Here is a 9,743-nt window from a genome sequence, read left to right as displayed (position 1 = left end):
TGAAACAAGATAAAATACATCACAATATTTAAAACATATGTCCAGAGCTACTGCCACAGAAGGATAAAGAGAGAAAAGAATGATAAATATAAATTGTAAAAATGCATGAGCAATCATAAAAAAAATAAGTTACTGTGCTGGGTTCTATTCTGTGCTTACCTGTGCTCTTTTCCATCCTCTTATATCAATTAAACATTATGCTTGGGTTTTTGCATCATCTATTTTATGTAGCAATTCACCCCCCCCACACACACACACCACCACCACCACCACCACCATACTCTGCAAAGAAGAGTCAGTTAAAGCTAGCATTAAGAAAAATAGTTTTGATTACTTATTGGAACCAAAATACCAGTTAGCTATTTCAACATATTTTTAAATCAACTACACCCTTGTCTATATATTGAAGAGGTTTAATTAGATATTTTTAAATGTTTACTTTATTTACTTTAGAGAGAGAGAGAGAAAGAAATATTTATCTGTTCCTGTATGTGCCCTGACAGCGGATTGAACTGGCAATCTCTTTGCTTCAGGATTATGCTCTAACCAACTGAGCTCTCCAGCCAGGGCTAATTCAATGTTTTATGAAGAGGACTGTTTTTACACTAAATAGCTTTTATGCAGAACACTCTTTACAGAATAAAAGTAAACTTTGCAATAACTTAATATGAGCAAATATATAGTCTTGTTCCATGAAAGGATTCTTACCAACATCTTTTTATTTCATGTCCTAAGGCAGAATACCATTGACCTCACTAAGAACATAGCAAAGCTATTCATAATGTGTGCAAATATCATTAGAATATCTGTTTCTCTGGGAGAGTTTACACACTCTTAAGTAGTTTCAGTCTTCAGAAATCTATTCACAAATTTACATAACTCACATATGATTACATGTCTTCTTCTTTATCTCCTTGGGTAAAACAAGAACTCCACTGTGGCCAAATAATGGACAGAGGTCATTCAAGACCCGCTTTAGGGTTTCAAATTCTTTAGAACAGATTGGCAAATCAGTGGGCAGAAGTCTTCAAGGAGAGGCGGACAATAATTACAGTTACTTTATTTCTCCCAGAATGCCTTAGAAATTTTGTCGCCCATGAACTGAGTTGCTGCTTCTGGGGTTGTTGCCATTCATATTGGATAGCAGAGCACTAGAATGTTTTACCTACAGCTGGGTCACTGGGGCTTGGGTGTAGGAGTGTGGTGCTGGTGCCGTATTTCCATGCCTATGGCAGTCTCCTCTCCCTGGTCTGCTGTAGTCAGATAACAGATTTCTCTACTCAATAGAGGGTGCTGACATGACAAAACCACTTTGTTTTATGTTTTCTATGACTCTTCATACATAGGAGGCTCAGAGACCAATATGCCTGCTTCCATGCTCCACTCAGTCTCTGAAAGACTTTACATTCTGGTTGTTACCGTTACATTCAAGTAAGCTGTTTTCATGTGCTTTGTGGGCAAGAGCAGGCTGGATGACAGAAAAGGGCTCTTTCTGCATCTGCACCTCTTTTATTATCTCCTATGTGATGAGACAATTTACATTTCTGCTCCTCTCACTCTTTCTGCAACTAAGTGAATATAAAATGGGGGTCTTTCATGACTTTAGCAATGATGAAACACAGAAATTATTTGCCCTCTTCACATAGTAGTTGCTTCTAAGATTTCAAATATCTATATTTTAGCTGTTTGTTAACATCTTAACTCCTCTTTTCTGCTTTCCTACTCTTTTCCCCTCTGTTCCCCAAGACAGCCATCCCTTTATTCATGTTTTCATCTGCCCAGCCTCCTCTCTAGGGGGTCGCAAGAGCCACCCTGCCATGAAATGTCAAATGCTTTAAATTTCAGGATCCTGGCAGAAATAGATATTTCCTTCAAAAGAGGTTAAATAAAAATAATTTAATTTAGAAACTATTTACTGAGTAGATTAAGATGGTGGATGGAGCATCCAGGAACCAGCAATGAAAAGAACCAAGGCCACTCTTGGAATTAACAGGCAAGATGTGGCCCCAGGTTCCAGTGAACGCTGAAGAGCTAGAAGACCCGAAGGGGAATACCCAGAGAAGAATCCAACCACTTCCTTTGGCTAGAAGGTGGGGTGTGGTCGGAGAGAGCCTCCAATTTTCTACTAATTCCTGCCTTGAGCAAAACTCCAAGAAGCAGGGAGACAAGGGGCTCTCAGATTGTATCTATGAAAAATGAGTGTTGGGGGCTAAGGGTCTCTCCAGCCTCTGGTCCCATTCCCTGACTCCTGGCTCTGAATGTGCATTCTGCAGCTTCTGCTGACACAGCCCCTCTTCCGGCCTCACCTCTTGCTGGGCTGTGGAATGCCGTTTCCTCCATGTGCATGTTTAGTGCTCCTCAATTTTGCCTATCACTTGGTACCCCATCATTTTGCTTTGGTTCTCTTAAACCTACTTTGTGTGCAGTCCCTCATTCACACTGTCATTAAAACTTCCATTCTCTTGCAAGCACAGGGAGGATGGCTTGCAATTTCTATCAAATGTGAGGGGCTAGTGAGAAGTACGGAAAAAGTTGAACTGTGTCTCATCCTACCTCTAAAAGCACTCCTTTATTTTTGTTTTAAAAATCAAACACATGAATTTACACTATTGTACAGAGATAGACAACATCTTTATGATATGAGGTTCTATTTAATTCTTTACTTTTAGCACAATGCTTAGTATACAGTAGGCACTCAGAAATAAATATATTGATATTCCAACATCACTATTTTCAAATCATTTCTAGTAATGATTAAAGACAACTAATGATTAATATTGGCTGAAAACTTACAGCAGTCTTACGAAATAGATTCTGATATCATTATAATTTTGTAGATAAAGAAACAGACTCAGAACAGTTGAGTAATTTGGCCATGGTCACACAGTGTGGAGATGATTCAGTGTGGTCTTGAAACCAACAATCTGTCTCCAGAGTAGCTGATCTTTCCACAAGTTCATACTGTCTTCTTTTATATAAATCTCTGCAATGTCACATTATTAAAATTATTGTGGTAAGTCTCTGGGATCTAAGTTTAAAGGTAAACAAATAGGCAATGATGGAGCTGCTCCTTAGTGGGCTGAATTACAACACATTGCACTAACACAGGATACAATGGAGGAAAGATATTTCTTCCTGTGGCCAACCCAAGGTGTAAGTGTATAGTAGATATACAGCCCAATTTCTGCCAAACATGTTGGGGGGATATGGTCTGTGGCAGGGCGGGAGGGTGGCAGGTGGCAGTTCTTCCTTTTCTCTTGTTTTGGATTCTTCGATCTTCCACGAATGTGAAAGAATGCAACTATGTTTGGAAATATACTCTCCAAGTCAACAAATAAATTAAACACATGAGGAGTGGAAAGGAGAAGCTGGCCTCAGTCTGTCAATGCTTTAGTGTCTAGAAGTCTACATTCGTTACAAAGGGAAAGGTTCCTCAAGTGGTACTGCTGATCCTGAACATTTGACAGTAAGATTGTTTTGGCAAAACATCATGTTGCAAACATCATACTCACTGAGCTGTTTTCTCTCTGCTTGTTTTTGACAACCAAAAAGTAAAGCACTTTCTGGCTCTGCCTGATATTTTTGGAGACAAAAAACACATGAAAACACCATATTTTCTAAGTTTTAAAGCCTTGCTTCTCAAAGTATGGCAGTGGACTTCAGCCTGGGCTTTCCTTGGCAGCTTGTGAAAATGCAGAATCTTGAGTTCCTTCCTCCCTGCTACAGCAGGATTTGCATTTTCACAAGACCACAAGGTGATGCCTGTGCACAGTAAAGGTAAAAGCAGTACTGTTGGCAATGACCTTCACAATCTGCCTCAGATCCTTAAGACTACCCACATTCCTCTGCACCCAGGATGTGTAAATCTGCACTGTCTTTCTCGCCATTCCTTAATGCTCCCAACCACCTTTAGAAAGTATGTTTGTATGACAAGTTGGGTGGGTACTCCACTTCTTCAACCAAGAAAACTCCTTACCTACATTCCAGGTAACCTTTGAGCATCAGTTATCCTTTGTGGACCTTAACTTTCTCTCTCTCCAGACCCATACTGCCACGCCTTACTTCTCTGAGATATCTTGTGTCTATCCAAGTATCTGAAATATATGCTATATATATTTTACATATGTTTTTAGAATTGACAATGTACTATACAATGTAGTATACACATGTATATTGATGTACATGTTGTTTGGGTTACATAATTTATCTTGAATCTCTTACCTTGTTTGTTTGTTTTTTCTTGAGAGAGAAAGAGAGACAAGAAGAGAGAGAGATGAGAAGCAACACCTCATAGTTCTGTCACTTTTAGTTGTTCATTGATTGTGTCTCATATGTGCCTTGACACAGGGGTTAGGGTGGCTCATAATGAACCAGTGACCCCTTGCTCGAGCCAATGACCTTTGGGCTCAAGCCAGTGACTTTGGGATCATGTTGATGATTTCACACTAAAGCCAGAGAGCCCATGCTCAAACTGGTGAGCCTGTATTCAAGCCAGATGAGCCCATACTCAAGCCAGTGACCTCAGGGTTTTGAACCTGGGTCTTCAGCATCCCAAGTTGACGCTCTATTCACTACACCAGGGGTCTCAAACTCGTGGCCCGCAGGCCGCATGCGGCCCGCCCACCAATTTTGTGCAGCCTGCAGACTAATCAAACTTCGTGGATTAGTCTGCGGGCCAGTCTGCAGCCGCACAAAATTGGTGGGCGGGCCGCATGCGGCCCGCGGGCCGCGAGTTTGAGACCCCTGCACTACACCAACACCAATCATGCCTCTTACCTTGTTTTTATTTAGAGTATTACAGTATATTTATATACATATATGTATATAAATTTTATTCATCAGTCCTCAAATGATAAACAATAATAAACACTTATTTCCAGGGTTATTTATTTATTTATTGAGGGTTTTTTGTTGTTGTTGTTGTTATTTCAAACAATGCTGGTGTAAAACATCACTTTACAAGTTTTTGCCCCACTTATACAAGGCTTTCTGTGGGCTTCATTTTCAGGAAATGGCTCTGTTGAAGGCGAGTGTATGTGCCTTTTAACTGGTAGATATACTAGTCTTTCATCCGAAGTCGTGGCACCATTTTGTACTCCAGCAACAGTGTTAACCTGTTTCACACACCTTTGCCACGTGAACCCTGAGAAAACAAATACCTACAAGAAGGACTCTTGGTGGCTAACTGGGCTCAAATTTTAAAAAACAGAGCCTAGCATCCATTCTATACAGAGGCCTCTCACATACACTGCACTTCAGGGAGAAGCCTGCACTGCCTGCCTCTGCACTGAACTGCCTGCTTGCACTGTGTTCTGCCATCTGAACCAGCCATTCATTATAAAGGAGTTTCTAGAATCTTATTTTAACCAATAGGGTTGAGCTTACCCCATACAATCTGAGCTGTGTAGCAATAGCCCCATCAGTGTCTTCACTGATTAATCAGAGTGGTTTCATTTTGACCAACCAGCACAGTGCCTTTTGAACCAAACAAACTGCGAGGATTTGGAGTCCTCAGTTACATAAAGATGAACCAATCAGAAACCAGGAATGGGGATTTTTGACTATATCGACCAACTGCACTCAGGCTATAAGGCACACTATCCTTTTCCATCAAAGACCGAAGACTACATTTCCCTTGCTGAGCTGAAACACTGAAGATGTCTCTCCAGAGAAGATCAGAGCAGAGCCGACCACCAAAGAAGAGCTGTCCAGCCAGAGAGGGGCTAGCCCCAGGGCTGCGTCAAAGCCTTGCTGTCTCCACAACGGTGCTGTATCACAGTTGAACTGCTTGGCACTGAATGAAGTTTCCTCTTCACCACAATCCAAATTGGGGATTCCTGTTGGTGCTGAATTGGTGCCAACATGGGTGAATAGGAATGATCAAACTTTTTTTCTTTTTTGACTAGGAAGTGAAATCTAGGCTAAGTTTTGACTTAACCTAGAAGTTTCCCATAGGAATTTACTAGGAGAAATACAAAGATATGTGGAGGAGAAAGAGAAAGTGCATGCTAAGAAAAGGAGTACTGTTACAGATGTGAGGTTCTGTCAATAGATAGGTAAACAGTTGGCCAGAGCACACAGGGCCTGGGATACTTGCTACAGAAAGAAAGATGAGACCATGTTCACAAGGAAACCAGGAGAATACAGTTTTGAGAAGCTAAAACCAAATATTTCATAATTTTTTTTTCTACCAGTTTGAGAGAGTCATCTATTTTTGTCAGGGCACTGACTAATACAGCAGTGTTGTTATAATTGGCTTGTTTGTTCCTAAAATCCTATTTAGACAAGGTGGGTGTGTATGTGGGAGGGCTGGCTAATTGGCGAGGGGATAGTGGTTAGGAACTCTGGATACCAAAACATTTCTTTCTTATGTCCCACTTGTGCTAATACAAAGTTTTCTTTAATGCTTTTACGAGAAACTATACAATTGAAATCCAAACTCTCTTACTATTACTGCCATGCCACTTTCCCTTCCCCCAATATTAGACAATCACAGAATTTTTTATAAAATTTCATATGGAAGATTGACACCTGTTCTACTTTCCTTGTATCCCGAAATCAAACAATCCTACCAGCACATTGACAATTCTTTTAGATATCTTATTTCACTGCTTCACTTTTCGGACATAAAAATAAGTATAATGCTGCCTGACCTGTGCTGGCGCAGTGGATAAAACGTCGACCTGGAATGCTGAGGTCACCGGTTTGAAATCTTGGGCTTGCCTGGTGTCAAGGCACATATGGGAGTTGATGCTTCCTGCTCCTCTCCCCCTTCTCTCTCTATCTCTGTCTAAAATGAATAAATAAAGTCTTTAAAAAATAAATATAATGACACTTTATCAAGGAACTATAATTTTATTTAAAAAACAATAATTTTTTGGTCAGTGGAAGTGGCTAGTTTGGATAGGTGGACAATTGGCCAGAGCACACAAGAGCAATAATTTTTCACAAATGAGCATATTTATCAAATAAAGTCTGATCATGAGACATATGCAACTAATGATGCACATTAAAATAATGATACAATGTCAATATTAAGAGTCACTTATTTATCTTTAATTATCAATGGATAAATAAAATGGGTCTATTAAATCTGATCAATCGTCTTGGATTTGGTTGTTATTTAGGTAATCATATTCCAGAGTTAAGCATATTTACACAGAACATTATGATTAGAAAAATATTGGAGGAATTGTTTTAGTTCAGGTTCTGTTTCCCATACATTAACTTGATAGTTTTATCCTTATGTCCAAATTGTTTTTATTTAAATAAATAAAATCAGTGTACCTTTAAATTTATTTTACTTGTTCTTTCAATAATTATTCCTTGTACTCTGGAGAAAAAATTCTACATTTCTTAGGCTTTTCAGCATCTCTCAAATGCTTATTTATCCTGAAAATATAATTTTTTAAAAATAGGGGCTGATATCATAGAAAAAAACAAACGACATCTGGCTGACTAGTGATCTTAGGATATTAATTTTAAAAAGTATCTTAAAGACAGGGTAAGCAAATCCAGGCATTCATTCATTGTTGGTTAATGTTGTCCTACCCAATCACCACTTTTTAACCCATCAATTCTCTAAACCTCAATTCTTGCATCTAGCAACTTCTGAGTTTCAAATTCTGATGTTGATATCAATGTCCTAGTTGCTCAAGAATATTAGGAACACCCTCTGCGATAGCCTGATATATTTGGGAATATATGATGTGAAATATTATTATAAACTATGATTTTCTCAACACTTTTATTTATTTATTAAATTAGCAAGAGTGAGAGAGAAGGGAGAGAGATGAGAAGCGTCAACCTGTAGTTGCGGAACGTTAGTTGATCATTGACTCAGGGTCTCCCGCCAAGCCAGTGACCCCTTGCTCAAGCCAGGGACCTTTGGGCTCAAGCCAGTGACCATGGGATCATGTTGATGATACCATGCTCAAGCCAGTGAGCTTGCACTCAAGGAGTTGAACCTGTGCTCAAGCTGGTAACCTCAAGGCTCGAATCTAGGACCTCAGCATCCCTGGTTGATACTTTATCCACTGAGCCACCACTGGTCAGACTTAACGCTTTTAATATTATGAAAAACACTATAATAGGGCACTTGACATAACACTATTTCTTTTGAATTCTGACAAGGGGATAGTAAGAGATTTTCAGAGAGGTTAAATAAATCATCTGTGGTCACACAGCTAACTAGTGGTGAGAAAGGGAATTGGTTGACTACAAACTCACACCCCTAACTCTACAGAGATAGGATGTTGTCTGAGACCTTCCACTCTGAACAGAGGACTCTAATCCTAGGTGAATGACAGCTTCAGAAAAACAAAATCACATATACTGCCAGTCCATTTGGCTCTCACTCTGTTGAATATGTGTTTAGGTTAGCTTTTATTTTTGATAATTTTTTCTGAATTAATATTCTGAAATGGAATAAAAGATCTTTCAAGTTCTCAGGTATGTAAGATCAAATAAAGTTGCAAGTGATTGTGTGACCAGGTATTGGAAAATAAGACTTTAAAGAAAGAATTTATATTTAATGTTGGAAATTTATTTTCAGGTTGTTAAATTTAAGTAAGTTCTATATCAAACCCAAAGGAAGGATTTTTTTCTCTAGTTAAATAAAGAAAGTAGCATGAATGAGTGAGAGTTGTAGGAGGTTTCATATACATTGCAGCAATAGGGAATCCACTTCTTTCTTCTGGAATTTGATTTTCCCTTTTAGATCTCATTTGTAAGTTGCTATTTAATTGACGTGGGTGAATAAGGTTACGTAAAGTGAAAAATATAATGAAACTTGGTAGCAATGACAGTTTTTTGACACTCACTCCATAAACAATGTCCGGCATTGTGCCATGCACTGGGCACAGCAGTGAAGAGAGGGTCTGTTGCTCTGCATTGTTGCATGAAGACTGAGCAAATAACTGGGTCAATGCAGTAACTCTGCTAAAGCTCAAGTTTAAGCTAAATGGAATTTAATGATTTCTTTTAGGTGGGGAATTATTCCATCCTCCTGGAGATTCTGAGAGCTCTAAATGACATAATACATATGATTAGTAATATAATAAATGATATGTTGAAATCACTCTATAAGTACTTAAGTAACATATAAAGAACAATTAATTGAGCATATTATTTAAATAAGTGCATGATAAGTCTGGACAAATTTATTAATCTTGGCAAATAAAGCAAAGAATTGGTAACACATATCAGCCCGTTAGCTATATGAATGATTTTGGAGCCAGCAGATTCTTGAAATAGTTCTTTATCAAAAATTGCTTAGAGCCTGACCAGACAGTGGTGCAGTGGATAGACCATCGACCTGGGATGTTGAGGACACAGGTTCAAAACTCCAAGGTCACCAGCTGGAGGGTGGAATTATAAACATGACCCCATGGCTGCTGCTGGCTTGAGCCCAAGGTCACTGGCTTGATCAAGGGCTCACTGGCTCAGTTGAAGCCCCTGGTAGAGACACATATGAGAAAGCAATCAAAGAACAAGTAAGGTGCCGCAATGAAAATTGATGTTTCTCATTTATCTCTCTTCCTGTCTGTCTGTCTCTGTCTGTCCTTCTCTTTCTCTCTCTCTCACTAAAAAAACCCAAAAAACAAAAAACCACTTTGAAAGTATATTCACCAAAGTGTTTAAACTACATACAGTATTGAGACTTGCCTTGTAAAATAGTGGAAAGAGAAGCACATTTAGCATCTGGGGATCTTGAGGTTTTATTTTCTTATCTGTAAAATGAT

This window comes from Saccopteryx bilineata, chromosome 5 (assembly GCF_036850765.1).
Source record: "Saccopteryx bilineata isolate mSacBil1 chromosome 5, mSacBil1_pri_phased_curated, whole genome shotgun sequence".
In the NCBI taxonomy this organism is placed as follows: Eukaryota; Metazoa; Chordata; class Mammalia; order Chiroptera; family Emballonuridae; genus Saccopteryx; species Saccopteryx bilineata.
Note: the sequence above shows the minus strand (reverse complement) of the source record.